General features: G+C 42.1%; 1 protein-coding gene and 1 pseudogene across 2 annotated transcripts; both read right to left on the bottom strand.

The window, feature by feature from the left end:
- Positions 1-23,800, bottom strand: part of Erich1 (glutamate-rich 1) — a gene marked incomplete at its 5' end in the record, with an annotated part of 52,793,804 nt that overhangs the window by 11,159,052 nt on the left and 41,610,952 nt on the right.
- Positions 12,688-23,751, bottom strand: LOC100911229 (sperm motility kinase-like; annotated as a pseudogene). Of its 2 annotated transcripts, none has more exons than XR_015640039.1 (8): positions 23,336-23,751; positions 19,071-21,087; positions 18,378-18,552; positions 17,918-18,269; positions 16,924-17,509; positions 16,598-16,832; positions 13,302-13,410; positions 12,688-13,206 (listed from the first exon to the last, which is right to left on the bottom strand). The product of XR_015640039.1 is annotated as a sperm motility kinase-like, transcript variant X2 (transcript). The 2 variants fall into 2 exon arrangements; XR_015640038.1 differs by having other exon boundaries at positions 16,593-16,832; positions 23,336-23,708.

The following is a 23,800-nucleotide window of genomic DNA, read 5'->3' as shown; positions in this document are numbered from 1 at the left end:
CGCTTGCCTAGGAAGCACAAGGCCCTGGGTTCGGTCCCCAGCTCCGAAAAAAAAAAAAAAAGAAAGAAAAGAGTGGCGCAGATCTTCCCGGTTGCTGCCGCCACGGAGAGGACTTAGGCAGTACCCCACGAGCAAACTTGAGCCTCGGAACCACAGGTAAGACCAACTTTTCTGCTGCAAGAAACCTGCCTGGTGAACTCAGGACACACAGAGGCAAAATTCCTCTAGGACTGGGCACTTCCTGTGTTTACCGGAAGTCCCACACCCGCGGATCCTGGCCCGCAGCAGCTCTCTGCTCCCAAACCCCGTGGGAGAGAGACCTCACCGCCTGGTCAGGTGGGCACTCCTGAGGCTGCAGAGCGGAGGAGACCACCAACACTGTCCACCCCTGCCCACATCCCCGGCCCAAGAGGAAACTGTATAAGGCCTCTGGGTTCCCGTAGGGGAGGGCCCAGGAGCGGCAGGACCGCTGCATCTGTGACAACGCCAGAACCAGAAGGAAACAGACCGGATAAACAGTTCTCTGCACCCAAATCCCATGGGAGGGAGAGCGAAACCCTCAGAGAGGCAGACACGCCTGGGAAACCAGAAGAGACTGCACTCTGCACACACATCTCGGACGCCAGAGGAAAACACCAAAGTCCATCTGGAACCCTGGTGCACTGAAGCTCCCGGAAACGGCGGTGCATGTCTTCCTGGTTGCTGCCGCCGCAGAGAGCTCGTGGGCAGCTCCCCGCGAGCGAACTTGAGCCTCGGGACCACAGGTAAGACCAACTTTTCTGCTGCAAGTGACCTGCCTGGTGAACTCAAGACACAGGCCCACAGGAACAGCTGAAGACCTGTAGAGAGGAAAAACTACACGCCCGAAAGCAGAACACTCTGTCCCCATAACTGGCTGAAAGAAAACAGGAAAACAGGTCTACAGCACTCCTGACACACAGGCTTAGAGGACAGTCTAGCCACTGTCAGAAATAGCAGAACAAAGTAACACTAGAGATAATCTGATGGCGAGAGGCAAACGCAGGAACCCAAGCAACAGAAACCAAGACTACATGGCATCATCGGAGCCCAATTCTCCCACCAAAATAAACATGAAATATCCAAACACACCAGAAAAGCAAGATCTAGTTTCAAAATCATATTTGATCATGATGCTGGAGGACTTCAAGAAAGACGTGAAGAACTCCCTTAGAGAAACACAGGAAAACATTAATAAAGAAGTAGAAGCCTACAGAGAGGAATTGCAAAAATCCCTGAAAGAATTCCAGGAAAACACAATCAAACAGTTGAAGGAATTAAAAATGGAAATAGAAGCAATCAAGAAAGAACACATGGAAACAACCCTGGATATAGAAAACCAAAAGAAGAGACAAGGAGCTGTAGATATAAGCTTCACCAACAGAATACAAGAGATGGAAGAGAGAATCTTGGGAGCAGAAGATTCCATAGAAATCATTGACTCAACTGTCAAAGATAATGTAAAGCAGAAAAAGCTACTGGTCCAAAACATACAGGAAATCCAGGACTCAATGAGAAGATCAAACCTAAGGATAATAGTTATAGACGAGAGTGAAGACTCCCAGCTCAAAGGACCAGTAAATATCTTCAACAAAATCATAGAAGAAAACTTCCCTAACCTAAAAAAAGAGATACCCATAGGCATACAAGAAGCCTACAGAACTCCAAATAGATTGGACCAGAAAAGAAACACCTCCTGTCACATAATAGTCAAAATACCAAACGCACAAAATAAAGAAAGAATATTAAAAGCAGTAAGGGAAAAAGGTCAAGTAACATATAAAGGCAGACCTATCAGAATCACACCAGACTTTTCGCCAGAAACTATGAAGGCCAGAAGATCCTGGACAAATGTCATACAGACCCTAAGAGAACACAAATGCCAGCCCAGGTTACTGTATCCTGCAAAACTCTCAATTAACATAGATGGAGAAACCAAGATATTCCATGACAAAACCAAATTTACACAATATCTTTCTACAAATCCAGCACTACAAAGGATAATAAAGGGTAAAGCCCAACATAAGGAGGCAAGCTATACCCTAGAAGAAACAAGAAACTAATCGTCTTGGCAACAAAACAAAGAGAAGAAAAGCACACAAACATAACCTCACATCCAAATATGAATATAACAGGAAGCAATAATCACTATTCCTTAATATCTCTCAACATCAATGGCCTCAACTCCCCAATAAAAAGACATAGATTAACAAACTGGATACACAACGAGGACCCTGCATTCTGCTGCCTACAGGAAACACACTTCAGAGACAAAGACAGACACTACCTCAAAGTGAAAGGCTGGAAAACAACTTTCCAAGCAAATGGTCAGAAGTAGCAAGCTGGAGTACCCATTCTAATATCAAATAAAATCAATTTTCAATTAAAAGTCATCAAAAAAGATAAGGAAGGACACTTCATATTCATCAAAGGAAAAATCCACCAAGATGAACTCTCAATCCTAAATATCTATGCCCCAAATACAAGGGCACCTACATACGTAAAAGAAACCTTACTGAAGCTCAAAACAGACATTGCACCTCACACAATAATAGTGGGAGATTTCAACACTCCACTCTCATCAATGGACAGATCATGGAAACAGAAATTAAACAGAGACGTAGACAGACTAAGAGAAGTCTTGAACCAAATGGACTTAATGGATATTTATAGAATATTCCATCCTAAAGCAAAAGGATATACCTTCTTCTCAGCTCCTCATGGTACTTTCTCCAAAATTGACCATATAGTTGGTCAAAAAACGGGCCTCAACAGGTACAGAAAGATAGAAATAATCCCATGCGTGCTATCAGACCACCACGGCCTAAAACTGGTCTTCAATAACAATAAGGGAAGAATGCTCACATATACGTGTAAATTGAAGAATGCTCTACTCAATGATAACCTGGTCAAGGAAGAAATAAAGAAATTAAAAACTTTTTAGAATTTAATGAAAATGAAGATACAACATACCCAAACTTATGGGACACAATGAAAGCTGTGCTAAGAGGAAAACTCATAGCGCTGTGTGCCTGCAGAAAGAAACAGGAAAGAGCATATGTCAGCAGCTTGACAGCTCTAGAGCAAAAAGAAGCAAATACACCCAGGAGGAGTAGAAGGCAGGATATAATCAAACTCAGAGCTGAAATCAATCAAGTAGAAACAAAAAGGACCATAGAAAGAATCAACAGAACCAAAAGTTGGTTCTTTGAGAAAATCAACAAGATAGATAAACCCTTAGCCAGACTAACGAGAGGACCCAGAGAGTGTGTCCAATTTAACAAAATCAGAAATGAAAAGGGAGACATAACTACAGATTCAGAGGAAATTCAAAAAATCATTAGATCTTACTATAAAAGCCTATATTCAACAAAACTTGAAAATCTACAGGAAATGGACAATTTCCTAGACAAATACCAGGTACTGAAGTTAAATCAGGAACAGATAAACCAGTTAAACAACCCCATAAATCCTAAGGAAATAGAAGCAGTCATTAAAGGTCTCCCAACCAAAAAGAGCCCAGGTCCAGACGGGTGTAGTGCAGAATTCTATCAGACCTTCATAGAAGACCTCATACCAATATTATCCAAACTATTCCACAAAATTGAAACAGATGGATCACTCCCGAATTCCTTCTATGAAGCCACAATTACTCTTATACCTAAGCACACAAAGACCCAACAAAGAAAGAGAACTTCAGATCAATTTCCCTTACGAGTATCGACGCAAAAATACTCAATAAAATTCTGGCAAACCGAATCCAGGAGCTCATTAAAACAATCATCCACCATGATCAAGTAGGCTTCATCCCAGGCATGCAGGGATGGTTTAATATACGGAAAACCATCAACGTGATCCATTATATAAACAAACTGAAAGAACAAAACCACATGATCATTTCATTAGACGCTGAGAAAGCATTTGACAAAATTCAACACCTCTTCATGATAAAAGTCCTGGAAAGAACAGGAATTCAAGGCCCATACCTAAACATAGTAAAAGCCATATACAGCAAACCAGTTGCTAACATTAAACTAAATGGAGAGAAACTTGAAGCAATCCCACTAAAATCAGGGACTAGACAAGGCTGCCTACTATCTCCCTACTTATTCAATATAGTTCTTGAAGTTCTAGCCAGAGCAATCAGACAACAAAAGGAGATCAAGGGGATACAGATCGGAAAAGAAGAGGTCAAAATATCACTATTTGCAGAAGACATGATAGTATATTTAAGTGATCCCAAAAGTTCCACCAGAGAACTACTAAAGCTGATAAACAACTTCAGCAAAGTGGCTGGGTATAAAATTAACTCAAATAAATCAGTTGCCTTCCTCTATACAAAAGAGAAACAAGCCGAGAAAGAAATTAGGGAAATGACACCCTTCATAATAGACCCAAATAATATAAAGTACCTCGGTGTGACTTTAACCAAGCAAGTAAAAGATCTGTACAATATGAACTTCAAGACACTGAGGAAAGAAATTGAAGAAGACCTCAGAAGATGGAAAGATCTCCCATGCTCATGGATTGGCAGGATTAATATAGTAAAAATGGCCATTTTACCAAAAGCAATCTACAGATTCAATGCAATCCCCATCAAAATACCAATCCAATTCTTCAAAGAGTTAGACAGAACAATTTGCAAATTCATCTGGAATAACAAAAAACCCAGGATAGCTAAAACTATCCTCAACAATAAAAGGACTTCAGGGGGAATCACTATCCCTGAACTCAAGCAGTATTACACAGCAATAGTGATAAAAACTGCATGGTATTGGTACAGAGACAGACAGATAGACCAATGGAACAGAATTGAACACCCAGAAATGGACCCACACACCTATGGTCACTTGATTTTTGACAAAGGAGCCAAAACCATCCAATGGAAAAAAGATAGCATTTTCAGCAAATGGTGCTGGTTCAACTGGAGGTCAACATGTAGAAGAATGCAGATCGATCCATGCTTATTACCCTGTACAAAGCTTAAGTCCAAGTGGATCAAGGACCTCCACATCAAACCAGATACACTCAAACTAATAGAAGAAAAACTAGGGAAGCATCTGCAACACGTGGGCACTGGAAAAAATTTCCTGAACAGAACACCAATGGCTTATGCTCTAAGACCAAAAATCGACAAATGGGATCTCATACAACTGCAAAGCTTCTTTAAGTAAAGGACACTGTGGTTAGGACAAAACGGCAACCAAGAGACTGGGAAAAGATCTTTACCAATCCTACAACAGATAGAGGCCTTATATCCAAAATATACAAAGAACTCAAGAAGTTAGACCGCAGGGAGGCAAATAACCCTATTAAAAATGGGGTTCAGAGCTAAACAGAGAATTTACAGCTGAGGAATGCCGAATGGCTGAGAAACACCTAAAGAAATGTTCAACATCTTTAGTCACAAGGGAAATTCAAATCAAAAGAACCGTGAGATTTCACCTCACACCAGTGAGAATGGCTAAGATCAAAAACTCAGGTGATAGCAGATGCTGGCCAGGATGCAGAGAAAGAGGAACACTCCTCCATTGTTGGTGGGATTGCAGACTGGTACAACCATTCTGGAAATCAGTCTGGAGGTTTCTCAGAAAATTGGACATTGAACTGCCTGAGGATCCAGCTATACCTCTCTTGGGCATATACCCAAAAGATGCCCCAACATATAAAAAAGACACGTGCTCCACTATGTTCATCGCAGCCTTATTTATAATAGCCAGAAGCTGGAAAGAACCCAGATGCCCTTCAATAGAGGAATGGATACAGAAAATGTGGTACATCTACACAATGGAATATTACTCAGCTATCAAAAACAACGGCTTTATGAAATTCGCAGGCAAATGGTTGGAACTGGAAAATATCATCCTGAGTGAGCTAACCCAATCACAGAAAGACATACATGGTATGCACTCACTGATAAGTGGCTATTAGCCCAAATGCTTGAATTACCCTAGATGCCTAGAACAAATGAAACTCAAGACGGATGATGAAAATGTGAATGCTTCACTCCTTCTTTAAATGAGGAAAAAGAATACCCTTCGCAGGGAAGGGAGAGGCAAAGATTAAAACGGAGACTGAAGGAACACCCATTCAGAGCCTGCCCCACATGTGGCCCATACATATACAGCCACCCAATTAGACAAGATGGATGAAGCAAAGAAGTGCAGACCGACAGGAGCTGGATGTAGATCGCTCCTGAGAGACACAGCCAGAATACAGCAAATACAGAGGTGAATTTCAGCAGCAAACCACTGAACTGAGAATAGGACCCCTGTTGAAGGAATCAGAGAAAGAACTGGAAGAGCTTGAAGGGGCTCGAGACCCCATATGTACAACAATGCCAAGCAACCAGAGCTTCCAGGGACTAAGCCACTACCTAAAGACTATACATGGACTGACCCTGGACTCTGACCTCATAGGTAGCAATGAATATCCTAGTAAGAGCACCAGTGGAAGGGGAAGCCCCGGGTCCTGCTAAGACTGAACCCCCAGTGAAGTAGACTGTTGGGGGGAGGGCGGCAATTGGGGGAGGGTTCGGAGGGGAACACCCATAAGGAAGGGGAGGGGGGAGGGGGTGTTTGCCCGGAAACCAAAGAATTATTATTAAGTATTAAATAAATTAAAAGATAAAAGAAAAGAAGTCTAATTCAATTTAGTTAGATGTATAATTGTTTGTAATCCACAATTGTTTAACATTTTACCCATAATACTGATTTCGTTTGATATGAATTTAGACAGAGAAAAGGTGCCTTTCCATCTGCGTGCATTAAGAGAGAAATCACTCTGCCAAATGTGCATCCAATCTATAGACTTCCAAAAACCAGACTGAGATAGAGCTCAAGGAAGACCAAGCTGGAAATGCTTACGATCAGTTCACTAAGGTGGATGTCCAAAGCAGTCTATTAATAGCCAACATGAATTAATAAAGGCTTGACTGATAAATCTCCACCCAGTGAAGCCTGATTCAATTTTGACAAAATAACTTCAGTAAGATAAAAATACACCCACTGATTTTTTTTAAAACATTATCTAACATATGTGCTACTAACCCATACTGTGCCATTAGTCTTGACTACTTTTTCCCATTGCATCTCTGAATCCACCAACAAATCCTATTCATTCTACTTTCAAATATCCTAGAAGTTCCATCTATCACCCCAGAGCCCTCCTCTGGCTGATCCTTCTGTCCAAAGTGCCCATTGCCCACCTACCTTGCCCTTCCTTTAGAGAACTGTTCAAATGATGCCTTTCCAATGGCAACCTTCCCACCACACTGTTTAAGGGAGCAAGCCTCATCCCAACACTCCAGACACTCCAACACTTGCTATATTTTCCTCAGTATCCTTCTTTACAACACAGCATGTACCAGCATATTTGCCTGTCCAATGTCTGCCTCTCCATTATGCCGTATGGACTTGATGCAGGCAGCATTCTTGTGTTTAATTGATTTTACTGTCACTCTATTCCAGCAATTCAAACACTCCTGGCACAGAGTGAGCGCTCAGCAAACACGGAATGAATGAAGCTCATCTGACTTTGTAGAATGGCAGTCATCACTATTACATAACTCTTACAATAAGGGGTTTTGAACAGCACAATATGGACTGGTTTAGTTCTTACATTTTTCTCTGGCATTTTTCATAGTTTTCTAAGGAGGAACCTATCAAAGGAGGGAAAATCAATCCATTAGACATAGAGATAATTCAAAGGTGCCTGTGAAGATAAAATTATTCTAGATAAAAATGAGAGGAAGCCCACATACACATGGAAATTGAACAATGCTCTACCCAATGATAATTTGACCAAGTAAGAAATAAAGAAATTAAAGACTTCTTAGAATTTGATGAAAATGAAATACCCAATTTTATGGAGCATCAAGAAATCAGTGCTGAGAGGAAACCTCACAGCTCTGAGTGCTTTCAAAATGAAACAGTAGACAGCATACACTAGCAGCTTCACAGCATACCTAAAAGCTCTGGAAGAAAAAGAAGCAAATACACCCAAGAGGAGTATCAGGCAGGAAATAATCAAACTTAGGGCTGAAATAAACCAAATCAAACCAAAAAGAACTATACAAAAATCAACAAAACTGGAACCTGGTTCTTAGAGAAAATCAACAAGATAGATAAACCATTAGCTAGACTAAGGAGAGGGCACAGAGAGAGTATGCAAATTAACAAAACCAGAATGAAAAGATAGACATGACAACAGAATGTGAGGAAATTCAAAATATCATCAGATCCTACTACTACAATTTTGTTTGTTCAACAAAATTGGAAAATCTGGATGAAATGCACAATCATCAGGATCAGATAAACCATCTAAACAATCCCATAACTCCTAAAGAAATAGAAGCCGTTATTAAGAGTCTCCCAACGAAAATAAGCCGAGGACCAGATGGGTTTAGTGGGGAATTCTCTCAGACCTTTATAGAAGACCTAATATCAATAGTGTCCAAACTATTTCACAAATTAGAAACAGAAGGAATACCAGCTAATTCCTTCTATGAAGCCACAATCACTCTTATCCCTAAACCACACAAGGATTAAACAAAGAAGAACACTTCAGACAAATTTCCCTTATGAATATTGATGCCAAAATATGTAATAAAATTCTCGCAGACTGATTTCAACAACAAATACATCAAAATAATCAACCACCATGATCAAGTAGACTTCATTCCAGGGATGCAGGGATGGTTCAATATATGGAAATCTATTAACTTAATCTACAATATAAAGAAACTCAACAAAACAAACTCCAGGATCATCTCATTAGATGCTCAGAAACCAGTTGACAAAATTCAACACACCTTCATGTTAAAAGTCTTGGAAAGATCAGGAGTTCAAGGCCCATACTTAAACATAGTAAAAAGCAATATATAGCAAGCTAGTAGCCAATATCAAATTAAATGGAGAGAAACTTGAAGCAATCTCACTAAAATCTGGGACTAGACAAGGCTGCACTCTCTCTCCCCATCTATTCAATATAGTACTCGAAATCCTAGCCAGAGCAATCAGACAACAAAAGGAGTTCAAAGGGATACAAATTGGAAAGGAAGAAATAAAAATATCACTATTTGAAGATAATATGATAGTATACTTAAGTGACCCCAAAAGTTCCACCAGAGAACTACTAAGCCTGATAAACAACTTCAGCACAGTGATTAATGCAAACAAATCACTAGCCTTCCTCTACTCAGGAAATGATAACTTTCACAATATTCACAAATTATATAAAATACCTGTTTTGCTCTAACCAAGCAAGTGAAAAATCTGTATGACAAGAACTTCAAATCTCTGAAGAAAGAAATCGAAGAAGATCTCAGAAGATGGAGAGATCTCCTATGCTCATGGATTGGCAGGATATATATTGCAAAAATGGCCATTTTGCCAAAAGGAATCTGCAGATTCGATGCAATCCACTTTCAAAATTCTAGGTCAAATATTCATATGGTTAGAAAGAGCAATTTGCATTTGGAATAACAAAAATCCTAGGATAGCAAAATCTATCCTTAACAAAAGAACTTCTGGGGGAATCACCGTCCCTTACCTCAAGCTGTATTACACAGCCATACTATACTGTATGGTATTAGTACAGAGACAGGCATGTAGACCAGTGGGATAGTATTAAAGACCCAGAAATGAACCCACACACCTGTGGTCACTTGATCTTTAACAAAGGAGCTGGAAAAAAGATAGCATTTTCAACAAGTGATTCTGGTTCAACTGGAAGTCAGCATGTATAGAAGAATGCAAATTGACCCATTCTTATTGCCCTGTACAAATCTCAAGTCCTCATTGATCAAGGACCTCCCAGTCAAACCAGAAACACTCAAACTCACAGAAGAAAAAGTGCGGAAGAGCCTCGAACACATGGGTACTGGGGAAAATTTCCTGAAGAGAACAATGGCTTATGCTCTAAGACCAACCATCAACAAATCGGACTTCATAAAACTGCAAAGCTTTTATAAGGCAAAGGCCACTGTCATTAGGACAAAACAGCAATCAACAGATTGGGAAGAGATCTTTACCAATCCTACATCTGATAGAGGGTATCCAAAATATACAAAGAACTCAAGAAGATAGACCTTATAGAGCCAAATTATCCTATTATAAATGAGATACAGAGCTAAAAAAAGAAGAATTCTCAGCTGAAGAATGTCAAATTGCTGAGAAGTACCTACACAAATGTTCAACATCCTTTGTCAACAGAGAAACGCATATCAAAACAACCCTGAAATTCCAACTCACACCAGTCAGAATGACTAAGGTAAAAAACTCAGGTGAAAAGAGATGCTGGCGTGGATGTGGAGAAAGAGGAAAACTCCTCCACTTTGGTGGGATTGCCAGCTGGTACAACCACTCTTGAAATCAGTGAGGAGGTTCCTCAGAAAACTGGACATAATACTACCTGAGGATCCAGCTATACCACTCCTGGGCATGTACCCAAAAGCTGCTCCAACATATAACAATGACACATGCTCCACTCTGTTCATAGCAGACTTCAAATAGTCAGAATCTGGAAAGAACCTAGATGTCCTTCAACAGAGGAATGGATACAGAAAATGTGACTGTGCAGTAGTCAGTGTGTTATGGAGGCCTGAAGCAGAGTTGTGGGGATGAGCTGTCTCTGTCACTCTGTATTCACTTCTGGACTCATGGCTTCTTAATTCTGTTGCTGCCTCTAAGCAGATCACATATCCACTGAGTGTATACAGCAGGGCAGGTGCTCTGGGTTCCTCTACTTCCTTCAGGATCTCTGTCTCCTCAGCTCCCGCAACTCCTGGACACAGGCATCTTGGATGACATTCGCTCTGTGTAGGGAGGTTCTCTCAAATCTGTTTTTATTTCTCAGTTTCCTTAGTAATCACCAGCAATCCTTGGATCTTTAATCCAGGGACGTCTGAGTCCAGTGCAGAGCAATGAACTGGGCCACAGCTATTCTGGAACAGCTGCCCAGCATGGATATCCCTACAGGGCATGGGAAGAATGAACATGGGCAGACCAACTTCCCAGAATCTTCCCTCAGTTCTCAGAAAATAATTTCGTCTCTAGTTCAATCCCAATAGCACACAGCCACTCGAAATTCCTACCTGGCTCTCTCCTCTTGTGCTACTGTCTGTATCCTCAGTAAGATGCTCTCTACTCTCTGGTATTGTCCTCAGGGACCACAGAGTCTCCAAAAGCACTGGAAACAGCCACAAAGAAGGGGCCTGTTGGCAGAAAGCTGGAGGACTCATGCTTGTGTATGCTGGCCCTGTGCTGGCATGGCCTCTCAGGCTGACTCCTCCAGAGTAATCCACTGCTCCATTTAACCACTCTTCTCTAGCATCCTTGCCCAGCCTCAGGAAACTGCCCTCTGCTGTCTACATGTAGTCCAATTTTTGAGGAATCCATGTAGGGAACAGACAGGATGGAGTTTTTACTCAGACAATACCTATATTATCACCAATCCCATGAATATGGGTACTCATAATTGTTGAGGGAAGGGAACAGTCTTCATAGCACACTATAGTCACAGGCTTTCCCACCTACAGTTTAGTTCCTGAATAATCACTTGGAGGCTTATTATTAAGTTATAAATGCATAGGCCATAACTTAGGCTTGTTTCCTGACTATCTCATGAATTATTTAACCCATTTAAACTAAACTGTCTCTGTCAAGTTCTCAGTTTGCACTCCGTGATGTCAGAGGTACAACTAAGCATTTGTCTAGGATGAGTCTTCCACCTCTGACTCTCTTCTGTATTTCCAATCTTGTCCTGGAAGTCCCACCTCCTATTTCCAGCCCTTTGCTGATAAGCCAACAGTTTTAGTTGACAGATGGTGCCTCCAGTCAGCACACAAGCGGATATCTCTAGTGCATACCGTACAGAAATCTACTAGGTTACAATCACTTTACTGTTACCCAAGCATGGAGGTCTCTGGCACTGGGAGGCAGCAACACAAGCCGGGTAAACCTTTGGCATTCCTGTTCAGGCTCCTCCAGCACCATTTTGTCTTTGTGTGACCCTGGGCATATCATGGCACTGTCCTCAGAGATGCTCTTGTGTGATTCTCTAGAGCATGGGCTCTTGCCTTCTGAGGCTCAGGGCTTGAGCTCCAACCGTGAGTTTCTTAGTGGAATCCTATAGTCGGTCAAAGGTGTTCTTAACATAAACTTGGGAGATGCAAGTTTTCCTCGTGCATGTGTGTGAAGGTATCTGTGGAGGCCCATGTGTTGGATACATGGAGCTGAAATTATAACAGTTGTGAGTCACCCTGGGTGTGTACAGGGAGGTGAAGTGCCAGCCTCTTTTATCAGCAGAAAAGGCTCTTAATGAATCTTTCCAACTCCCCAAACTCCAGATTTTTATGTTGACAGGATGCTAATTTAGTCTTGTGGTCTTCTCACCCATGGTCTACCTAACTGTGTGATAAGCATGTAAAAATTGTCACAATCACAGAAAATTCCAACTGCATCAATTAAATGACATCCTTAAGTTTTCTACTGTCAGAAGGTGATTGACAACTATTTCTGGTTATAGACTGATTGCCACTTTCTACAGGATTCTAAAGATAGACATTTCTGCGTAAGTAAATCTTAACCCCAGCTATTGTGGCTATTCTCTGTGGCTGATATTAATTCAGACACAAATGCCTAAAAGCAGAAACCATGCACCTTTCAATACAGAGGACCGTTTTTATTATGGGCCGACTTCATGGTTCATTTCTGTAGGTATTGGTTGATACCACTGCTTTAGAATGGACCCAATAAATGGGTTTTCCCCTCTCCCTGTACAATATCTGTCGTCATATACTTCTGCTGTCTTGACCTTGCATTGAGACTTTTTTCTGGGGAAGTGGTGTCAGTGCCTAGGTGACTGAGTTACCAGTGACACCAACTGACTCTCCTTGCCGCATTTACACAGGAGTGGAGTTGGTGGATGGAGGGCACTTGCGATGCACCTTACACTGATTGCTTGACTCCTGTTGGAGAGAGGAACTGTTCCCAGTGAGGAAGTTCTCCACACTGACTCATCTACTCTTCTTGCACAACAAACGGTCAGGGAAAACTGCTGGGTGTTCCTGAGATCAGAACGCATGTTACTTCTCATGTTGCTCCCTTTCCAGGTGGCTGATGATGCGACTTGAGTCTCTGGTGCTACTTTTCTGCTAATCTCAGGGGCCTCTTCCATGAAGGAGACCTGAGAACAAGGGGTTTTTGAAAGATCACCAAGTGTTAGCCATGTGCCTTCCCAATGGCTTGAGCAAGGAGGCATCACTTGTGTGTTCAGCTTACTTCCACTGTGTAGAGCTCCAGGAACTTCTCCTGCCCTCTGCACCACGAAGATGTAGCTGGTCTCAGGCTCTGTCCCTTGTTGCGTGTCTTCCCAGGAGTCCTCTGATAGCTGCAGCACAGGGTCATAGGGTTATTTATACAGTAAAGGCATTACACATGCCGCCTTGGGACACAAAGCTGCAGTAACAGCAACATCCCTACAGGGTTTTTATAACTGTGGATGGGATGCTAATTAATGTCTTGCAGTCTTCTCAGCCATTGCCTAACTCTGTAGTGAGGGTGGACCATATTCTCACAGCTACAGAAAGATCCAACTGTATTGATTAAATGACATCTTAACTTTTCTAATGTCAGAAGGGGATAGACAACTATTTCTGGTAATAGAGTGATATCTACCTTCCCTTGTTCTCTAATAGTAGAGGAATCCTATAGAAGGCATTCAAATTATCCCTTTTTTCCTGTTTAGATTATTCATTATATATTTTAATTGGATATATATCATATTTCCATTTGAAATGTTATCACCATTCAAAAATTTCCCCCTGCAAATGCCCTATCCCATCTTCCCTTATCCTCCTTCTATGAGGTTTGCTCACCCACCCTCCCATCCCTGACTTACAACCCTAGCATTCCTCTACACTGGGGCATCAAGCCTTCCCAGAACCAAGGGGCTCCCCTCTCATTGATAAGGCCTCTTCAGCTCCTTCAGTCTTTCCTTTAATTCCTCTATTGGGGTCCCTGTGATCAGTCCGATGGTTGACCTCAAGCATCCACATGTATATTGGTCAGGATCTGGCAAAGCCTCTCAGGAGACAGCTGTATCAGGCTCCTGTCAGCAAGCACTTCATGGCATCTACCTCGGAAGTTGATAGACACCTATTTCTGGTTTTGCTACTTTCCCCAGGTCTCTAATAGTAGATAAATCCTCTAAAAGGCACTCAAATTATTCCTTAAATAGAGCCCCTATTTATCCACAGTACATTTTAAGATCCAAGTAGCTGAACAGTCTCCTGTTTCAGCATCTTCATAATTATTTATCATCACACAGTTAAGAGATGTTTGGGAAGGGACAAAAATTCATACAAATTCTAGTTATCCATTTGTAACCTTTCTCTTTTTCTTTCTCTCTCTCTTTCTTTCTTTCTTTCTTTCTTTCTTTCTTTCTTTCTTTCTTTCTTTCTTTCTCTCTCTCTCTCTCTCTCTCTCTCTCTCTCTTTCTTTCTTTCTTTCTTTCTTTCTTTCTTTCTTTCTTTCTTTCTTTCTTTCTTTCTGTACAGAAACAAGTTCTGTTCTTAGCCCAGAGTGGAATGGAATATTCTATGTAAATTTCAAATAATTGTTAACAATAAAACAGCATGTAATGTAGAAGAGTGGATCTCGTTCTGTAGTTCTGCCTGTGTAACAACCAACTGCAAAGAGACTGAAGACCTTGAGGACCTGGTCCACTGGGATTGCTATTGGACAAGTAGGGAAACAGACAGAGGAGAGACATAGGTTAGAATCTGCAAATTGAAGTGCATTTGTTCGAGTAGAGTCAGCTGCCATTGGAGTTCTCATAAAGGTTACCCTATGAATCTAGTGTGAAAGGACAAAAATTTGCCTGAATGTGAATTGGAAATACTTGCACATTGCTGATACATCAAACATCTATACAACTCCCTTAAGACCACGTGTGGGGATCCTCAAAATGGGAAAGTATATTTTCCCTGAGATCCAGGCAACCCAACATTGGGTACAGGACAAAGGAAAGAATGTCAGAATGTCAGTGACACTTGTGTACTGTCCCAGAGAACTATTCATGACAGCCAAGCTATGGAGTCAACCAGTGTGCAGAGAACGGATACATACAGTACAGGATCCCTCACACCACCTAGAGGGACCTGCCCAGTGGTGCGTGCTGGCTGTGCCTCCACAGGAAGAGATAGTTGTTTATAGTTTCTTCCCACAGTGCTTTGGTTTCAGAAGGCCAAGGCTACTGTCATCATGGAAGGCTCTCCATCTCTGCCTCACAGGACAGCACTGAGCATCCATGTGCCCTGAAGAACGTTCTGCCTTCTCCACAGGATATGAATGGCAGGGCAGAAACACAAGTTGTGGATAAAGCAGACTCCATGCTACACAACAGCAGTGCTTTGTGAGCAGAAGTCAGGCACTGGGGACTATCTCGCTGTCCCATTATAAGGAGCTTTTGGAAGATACTGAGATAGGGAGTAATGGGAGCATTTCAAAATGAATTAAAACCTAATCCTTTAACAAGGTGCCTGTCCTGCATCCACATGTCTATTCAGGAAGAATGCATTTAGGCCTTCAAATTTAGGAGGCACAAACATGTCACCAAAGTCCCAAGCATTCTGAGCAGTAGGGCAATGAGTTGTAAGACAGGCTAGGATATACAGCAAGACCTGCTTAAAAAAATAATGGGGGGATATAGGAAAAATGGGAGAAGGATACTGAGAATTGTCATCAACATGAATAGACTCTAGGCACATTATGCTGAGAAAAATAAACTTTGAAACAGACAGCAAATTCACCCAGTTGAAGCGTAAAACACAAATTTCCACTAGTGATAAACAATAGCAGGATGGAGAGATGTCTCTTGGATGCATTCTAGGCAAGGATTCTAGGAAGAAGACTGCAGAGATCCAGTGCACTGGATGAAGACCTCAGTGCATCAAGCAGATTAGAGGTGTTCTCACCACTGGGAAAATGGTGCCTTTGGAAGATAGACATGCTAACTACTTCCAAAATCAGGATGTTTATACGGATATAAAATAGGACACCACAACACGTGGTTCTAACAGAAAAAGTTTACTAGAAAAAAACAGCCTCTCTATTCAGAGTTATTTAAACCATAGAGATTTGTCCAGATTCCAGAATACGAGACTCTTGGTTCCACTTGTGCCTAAGCATATCTTAAACCCAGCTCTCCGTGGATATCCTCAATGGCTGATATTACCTCGAGCCCACAATGCCGAAAATCAGAAACTGTTTAACCTTTCAATATCAGAACTGTTTTCTATGGGCCATCTTCATGGTTCATTTCGGTAGGTATTGGTAGATGCCACGGCTTTAGAAGGCACCCAATAAAAGTGTTCCCCACTGCCCCTGTACAGTATCTGTCAGTGTTATATATGTCTTAATCTTGCGTATGGCACTATTTCTTGAGACTTTTTTTTACTGGGAAAATGGTGTCAATTCCTAAGTGATTGAGAGAGCATTAACACCAACTGACTCTCCTTGCCCCATTTACACAGAAGTGGAGTTGGTGGATGGAGGTGACCTGAGATGCACCTTACACGGATCACATGACTCCTGGTGGAGAGAGGAACTGTTCCCAGTGAGGACGTTCTCCATCATGACTGATCTACTCTTCTTGCACAACAAACAGTCAGGGAAAACTGCTGGGTGTTCCTGAGAGCAGGACACAGTTTACTTCCCATGACGCTTCCAGTGCAGGTGGCTGACGATGCGACTTCCTTCTCTTTTGCTACTTCTCTGCACATCATCAGGGACCTCTTACATCAAAGAGACCTGAAAACAAGGGGTGTTTGAAAGATCACAAGTGTTAGCCAATCATGCCTTTCCTTTGTCTTGAGCAAGGGAGCAGCCCCTGTATTCTCACTTTCCATCCAGTGCATAGGGCTTCAGGAGGATCTGCTGCCCTAAGCACCATGCAGATGTAGCTGGTCTCAGGCTCTGTCCCTTGTTGAGTGTGAGATCAAGAGTCCTTTGGTAGCTGAAGCACAGGGTCATAGGGCAAACACCCCATAAAGGCACTTGGCTTGATGCCCGAAGACAAATGCAGTGACAGCAACATCCCTACAGGGCATCAGAGAGAAAACAGCTTTGATCTTATTCGATGCTGTTGAAAATAAGAAAGGCAGGGCATAGGTGAGTATGGGAGTAAGGAGGAGTACAGATCTGACCATTTAATTCCCTGAGTTTCCTCAGGTGAGGGGGGTGGCAGGAGACCATAAGCCCTGCAAAGGAAGGCCCCTGTCATCAGACCAGAGGGCCTTAGTTGTTTCTCCATCCCCACGTGCTTATCCATGGTCATGCTCGGAAGCAGCTCCCGCTCAGACTTCAAGTATCCAATGTTCCAGACTTGCCCTTGTCTCCACTCAAACACACATGGTGGGCTTCACCGTGCCTGATCTGAGATGCCCTGCCATAGTGTGCATAGTGGCGTGTTCGACATCACATTTTTCCTATGAAGCAATAGAAGAGGTTAATGTTTCAGATGAGGGTGTAGACAAGAGAACTGATTTGGAGGGATTACTATAGTAACAGGAAATCTATTACTTTGTTTATAATGCAGATTCTCTCCTTTTCATGCAAATTTCACTAGCAGCAACACTGACAAAGAACTTTTGAAATTGTGTGTGTGTGTGTGTGTGTGTGTGTGTGTGTGTGTGTGTGTGTTCCTGTCTGTCCAGATATCATGTGCAGAAGCGTTCACACAGATGACTCAGGCTGCACCGCACCAGGCACGCTCACCAATAATAACTCACCAAATGGGTTGTGTTGTGAAGGTTTCTGAATCTTGGTGGGTTAGATGCAAGCTGTCTAACAAGCCAGGATGGTTTTCAGAGCTGGATCATAAGCAAGAGACTCACCTGTTAGTGTAAACTCTTCCTTCCATTATGAGCGCTAGATGGACCATCCGTGCACCATCTTCGCTCTGTTTCTGGCTCCAATCTGGTCAGCAACAGTTATGTTGCACATACAGGTCAGGCACTCTGAGGTCCTTCACTGCTTCCACTGCCCATTGTTTCTTCTAAGGTCTCACAGGTCCATCTGGAGACCGGCAGCTGATGATCTCACCATGCCTGGAAAGTCCTGTAAGGCTTGTGTTCTTGATGATGACATGCATGCCATGGTAACTTTGTTTTCAGCATTTCTAAGTCCTATGAAGCACCTCAGTTGGCAGGCACAATTAGGGAACCAGCAGCCATCATGAAAACCAACCTAGAAGTGTAAGGAAAATCAAGAGCTTAGATCTTTCTCCCAGAACCCTTTCTCAGCCCTCAGGTCTCAGGGGATCTGGGAAGGGTGTGACATCACCCAGACACACACTATTAATCAGCAGACAGAAAGAGTTGTCCATTAGTTTCAGACTGTGATGTAGATGAATTCTGACTTTCACCCCACCATGGGAACTTCCTGGCTCTCTTCTGTGCCTGTCTGTGCGCTCAGCAAATTGATCTTCGTGCTCTGGTATCTTGCAGGGAGCTCTGTGCCTCCAAGTGCTCTGTAAAAGGACACAAAATGGGGACACTTAGGAGAAAACTTCAGGACTCATGCTTGGCTCTGCTGGCACTGTGCTGCCATGGGACCTCAAGTTCATTCCTCCCCAGTGTTTCACTGATCCTTTCAGCCACTCTTTTCCAGCATTCCCACTGAGGCTCCAGACACTCTCCTCTGCTCTCTCCATGTGGTTTAGGTCCTCACAAAGGATACAGTCGAACTGGATTGTCTGTGTGAACATGTGTTATCACCAACCCTTAAAATGTATATTCTTATAACCATACCATTTAAACATTAAACCATTCAAAACATACCATTTATTAGTAAATAGTTCCATGAAATGCTGCCAAAGCTAGAGACCTCAATCCATTCCCCAAGACAGATATAGTGTAAAGACATAAATGACTCTGGCTAGTTAACCTCCATGCACATAGAGTAAATAAATGTTTTTTCTTTAAAAAGTGACACTATTTAAAATATGAAAGCCTAAGGGTAGAGGTGTACTGTAGCCTGTACACCTACCTGTTACCACGACTGCCTCCATGGCTCCTTTTACTTCATAGGTGGGACTCTGTTGCTGGCGGGGTGTACCTTCTTTTGGATCGGTAGACAGCAACATAAACTCCCCAGTCCTTTTAGAAAGCCACTCTTCAAGGTCTTCCAGACACGCCTTCTAAAGGGGGCCCTGGGTGGAGTCTGACTCCTGCCACGGAATTGTTCCCGAGGAGCACTTGGGGAGGATGGGATGGACTCTCTTTCTTTTATAGCAGGACCCTCACCCTTGGTCGCCGTGGTGGAGAATGGTGGTGATTTCTCTTGTAAGTTCCTGTTGTCCACTGCTCCAGCTGTAAGCACATTATGGAGGTGTCCTGTGGGCTGGTCCTCCTGAAGGGAGTTTGGTGGAACAGTTGTGTTAAGCTTTCCACTCGGTATGATGGTGGTCTTATATTGGTCTTCTTCCTGGGAGGCATGATAATGTAAGATACACTGTAAGAACGCCTTCCTCTTTGAATAGGTAGAGCCATATTTGAATGCACTCATGAATGATTGAGAGGAGAAGATTGTCAGTGATGGATCTGAAGAATTTCTTTTAGAGCTATCTTCCGAGGCACTCCCCATGCCGAAAGACTTGTGAAGCCGTGGGCAGATTCTTCGAACTGGACTTGTCTTCTTGGGTGGCATAGTGTGCCTCACTATAGTTCTTTTTCCCTTGTTAAGACTTTCTGATTTGTTGAAGCAGTTCAAGGTGGGTGAAATAGTGTGACTCACTATAGTTCTTCTTCCCTTGTTAAGACTTTCTGATTTGTTGAAGCAGTTCAAGTTAGGTGGCATAGTGTGCCTCATTGTAGTTCTTTTTTCCTTGTTAAGACTTTCTAATTTGCTGGGTAAATAGAAGGTTGTAAGGGTAGGCAGACTAGATCCCCTCCTCAGAGTTGTCTGCTTTTCAGTGGTTGACCCTGTGCTTTTCAAAGTTTGAGCACACTGCGTGGGATGAGGTGTTTTGATGGATTTGTCTTCTGAGCATGCCTTCTCCCTGAGCATTAAGTAAGTAGCCATCACCTGGTCAAACTTTCGCTCCCTCAAGCTTTCCCTTATTTGACCTTGCTCGTACCCCATGTCGCCCATCATGACCAGTATAGTGGGGTCAGGGTGGCTGTCAGTGTTTCCTCCTAATGAACTGGGAGAAACTTCATTCTCATTCTTAAGCCAGTTAAATCTTAAAATTTCATGGACTCTTGGCCTTTCTCTAGGGTTGACAGTTAGCAATTTGGCTATCACATCCCAGAGGTCTGGTGACAACCGGAAGTTCACTGAGTACCTTCCTGACAAGATTTTCTGCTTTATTGCTTGATAGGTAAATCCCTGGAAAGGGAGACACCCTGTAGCCATATAGTAGAGAACAACTCCCAAGCTCCAGACGTCGATTGCCTGGCCATCATATCCATTAAGATTAAACAGTTCTGGAGCACAGTAAGGGAGGGTCCCACACAATGTTGTTAACTTCTGACCCATGACTATCTTGGTGCTCAATCCAAAATCACTCAGTTTTACGTTTCCTTTGTGGTCCAATAAAATGTTTTCTGGTTTTATATCCCTATGTATGATCCCTCTCTGGTGACAGTACTGGAGTGCTAAAACCATCTGTCTAAACAGTCTGTTGCACTCCTCCTCGGGTAAGTATCCAAAGTCCTCAATTCTGGTCAGCAGCTCTCCTCCCACCGCGTGCTCCAGGACGATGAAAATGTTTTCGTTGGTGTCAATTATGTGTAAAAGTTTAATGATATGGGGGTGATCGAGGGATTTCATGATTTCAATTTCGGATTTGAGCAGGAGGTTTTTATTGCTTTTGGGGAGAACTTTTATAGCTACCTTTGTCTGGGTGAGGAGATGGGAAGCTAGTTTGACCTCCCCAAATCCTCCCTGGCCAAGGCTTGCTAGTATTCTGTAATGATCTGTTAAGGCATCTTCCTGAAAGGGGCTGGACCTGAGGTCCTGACACACTTGCCACCTCTTCATCTTCGTCGATTGTCCACACCAACTAGTGATGCAAGATAAAAGTGAGTGAAAGTGAGTCTAATAGAAACATTTATAGCCGTCAATTCCTGTACTGATACAAACAAAATGATGGTCCAAATAATCTAATGATGTATGTCAAACTCATAGAAATATAAGAACAAGCCAAATCCAAAAGAATTAGAATTCCAGTTCAGAATATGAATTGAGGAACTGGAGACTAAAGTAATGCAAGGACCAATGTAGCTCTTTTAGTTTGGAATTCATAGCTGTGATTAGATGCCAGGACTAAGGCAACTCTTATAAAGGATAACATTTATTTGGAGCTGGCTTACAGGTTCAGAGGTTCAGTCCATTATCACCAAAGTAAGAACATGGCAACATCTAGGTAGGCATGGAGCAGGAGGAGCTGAGGGTCCTACATCTTTATCAGAAAGTTGCTATGAAAAGACTGACTCTTCTAGGAAGCTAGGAGTAGGACAACAAAAGCCACTGGACAGTGCCACACATCATCATACATGACACCTATTATCAGTGCCACTCCCTTGGCCAAGCATATTCAAACTGCTCCCATAACAATTTGTTTACTTTAAGAATAAATATAGCAGGGGTTGGGGATTTAGCTCAGTGGTAGAGCACTTGCCTAGCAAGCGCTAGGCCCTGGGTTCGGTCCTTAGCTCCCAGAAAAAAAAAAAGAAAAAAATAATAAATATAGCTGATGCAATCTTAACCAAAATAACTTGTAGAAGTAGGAAGATATGCATTCATCACATCAGAGAGAAGAAATTCAGATAAACAATCACTAGGGAAGTTTTACAAACTTTCCAGTGAAATGGAAAAATCTTGAAGAAATTGATGAACCTCTAAACACACATGAAACTACCAACTAAGAACTAAGAAGAGGGAAAACATCTAAACTGAAAGTTTGTAAGAGCCAGAGGCAGTCGATGGCAAGGAGGAACAGTGCTCTCTGGGCACAGTAGGGCAGTTACATATAAGATCTTACAGCATTGTGACCTGCTCAGGCTCAAGTCAGTCAAAAGCTCAGCATGAAGAGGGGAGGTGGACAAGAAATCACACACCTAGATGATGAGCTCATCAGAATTGATAGCTGACAGGGAGCTACCAATTTTAAGGATGTGGCCCCTGAAGAGTTTGGGCAGACCACTCTTCTGTGGAAGGACACATATCTAAGAGCCTAAGGACAAGAGAAACTGTACTTGATGGTCAGAAACTAAACAAAATGAAAGACCCAAATCTGAAGCGCAAGAAAATCTGTGTGGAGGATCTGGAAGGAGGGGAAATAGTAAATATGACCAAAAATATCATGCAAAATTCTCACAGAATTTCAAACAAATTTCAAAAAAGAAACAAAATTGACATAATAATTTAAAAGAATCTCTTAACGGCAAAAGCAACAACAAACAAACAAACAAACAAACAAACAAAAAAACAAACAAAAAAAAGAGAAAAAGGCCAGACTAGACAAACTCACTGGTGATTTCTATCAAATCTAATTAAAAAAAATCCCACACCAATGGTTCTCAAACTATTCATGAAAATAGAAAGGAGAAAGAATCTAGATTTATCCTTTGAGACTGACTCAAGCAGATACTGAAGCCAAGTGTTTACAGTAACAAGAAATAAGTATAATTAACACAGACACAACAATCCTTCCAGTGCTTAATACCTCATAGAGAATTCAAGAACATTTAATAAACCAAACTTCCTGATCAAGATGGGTTCATCCAGTTCTACTAGTGGTGCAAACCCACCAACTGATTAACAATAATGCATAGAAACAGAGGACAAGATTCACATGCTCAGCTTGAATGTAAAATTGTCTTTTAAAAAGAGAATGGATCTGGAAATCACCCTATCAAGTCCCACACAGATACTGACTCCCAGCTGTTGAAGCATAGGTAGTGGAAGGGGCCTGCACTAAAAGAAATTGATTAGGAATGTGAAGGAGAAAGGAGGAGGTAGGGGTACCGGTTGTCCGAGTAGCTGAATATTATCAAAGTACATTATGTGCATATACAGTAATGTTTTGCTGAAATGTCTTACTATATATCCTTAATGTTTATTAACAAAAACTCTAAAAAGTAAATGAGTCAATGAAAATGTGTACATAGAAAAGGACAAATTGAAGATAATTAATGAAGAAATGAAATTATGTAAAAATGAATGTCTAAAATGAAAGACAAATTAAATAAACTAAAATGAAAAAAAAGTACCAGAAAACCTCAAGAAGTAACTGATAAAGGGCTTACCTGGGAAATCCAAATGTAACCAGAATCCGAGTCCAAAATTCACCAGTATCCGAGTCCAAACCTTTGCCAGAATCCGAGTCAAAAACGTTCAGCAGTATCCGAGTCCAAACCGTTGCCAGAATCCAAGCCCAAAATGTTCACCAGTATCCGAGTCCAAACCTTTGCCAGAATCCGAATCCAAAACCTTCACCAGTATCCGAGTCCAAACCTTTGCCAGAATCCGAGTCCAAAACGTTCACCAGTATCCGAGTCCAAACCTTTGCCAGAATCCGAGTCCAAAACGTTCACCAGTATCCGAGTCCAAAATTTTTACCAAAGTCCAAGTCTCACAAGTAACCACCAACCCGCTCTCCGCACTAGAAGGACAGCAACCAGCCTTGGGCAGTGCATTATATAGGCAGGTGGCTGCCATCTGTCACAATGGTTCTTTGTGAGGTCAGAGCAAGACATGGACCAATGAGGGAT

The sequence above is a fragment of the Rattus norvegicus genome, chromosome 16 (assembly GCF_021556685.1).
Source record: "Rattus norvegicus strain SHRSP/BbbUtx chromosome 16, alternate assembly SHRSP_T2T, whole genome shotgun sequence".
NCBI classification, from domain to species: Eukaryota; Metazoa; Chordata; class Mammalia; order Rodentia; family Muridae; genus Rattus; species Rattus norvegicus.
The sequence above is the reverse complement of the archived record's forward strand: the minus strand, read 5'-3'. Positions and strand labels throughout refer to the sequence as shown.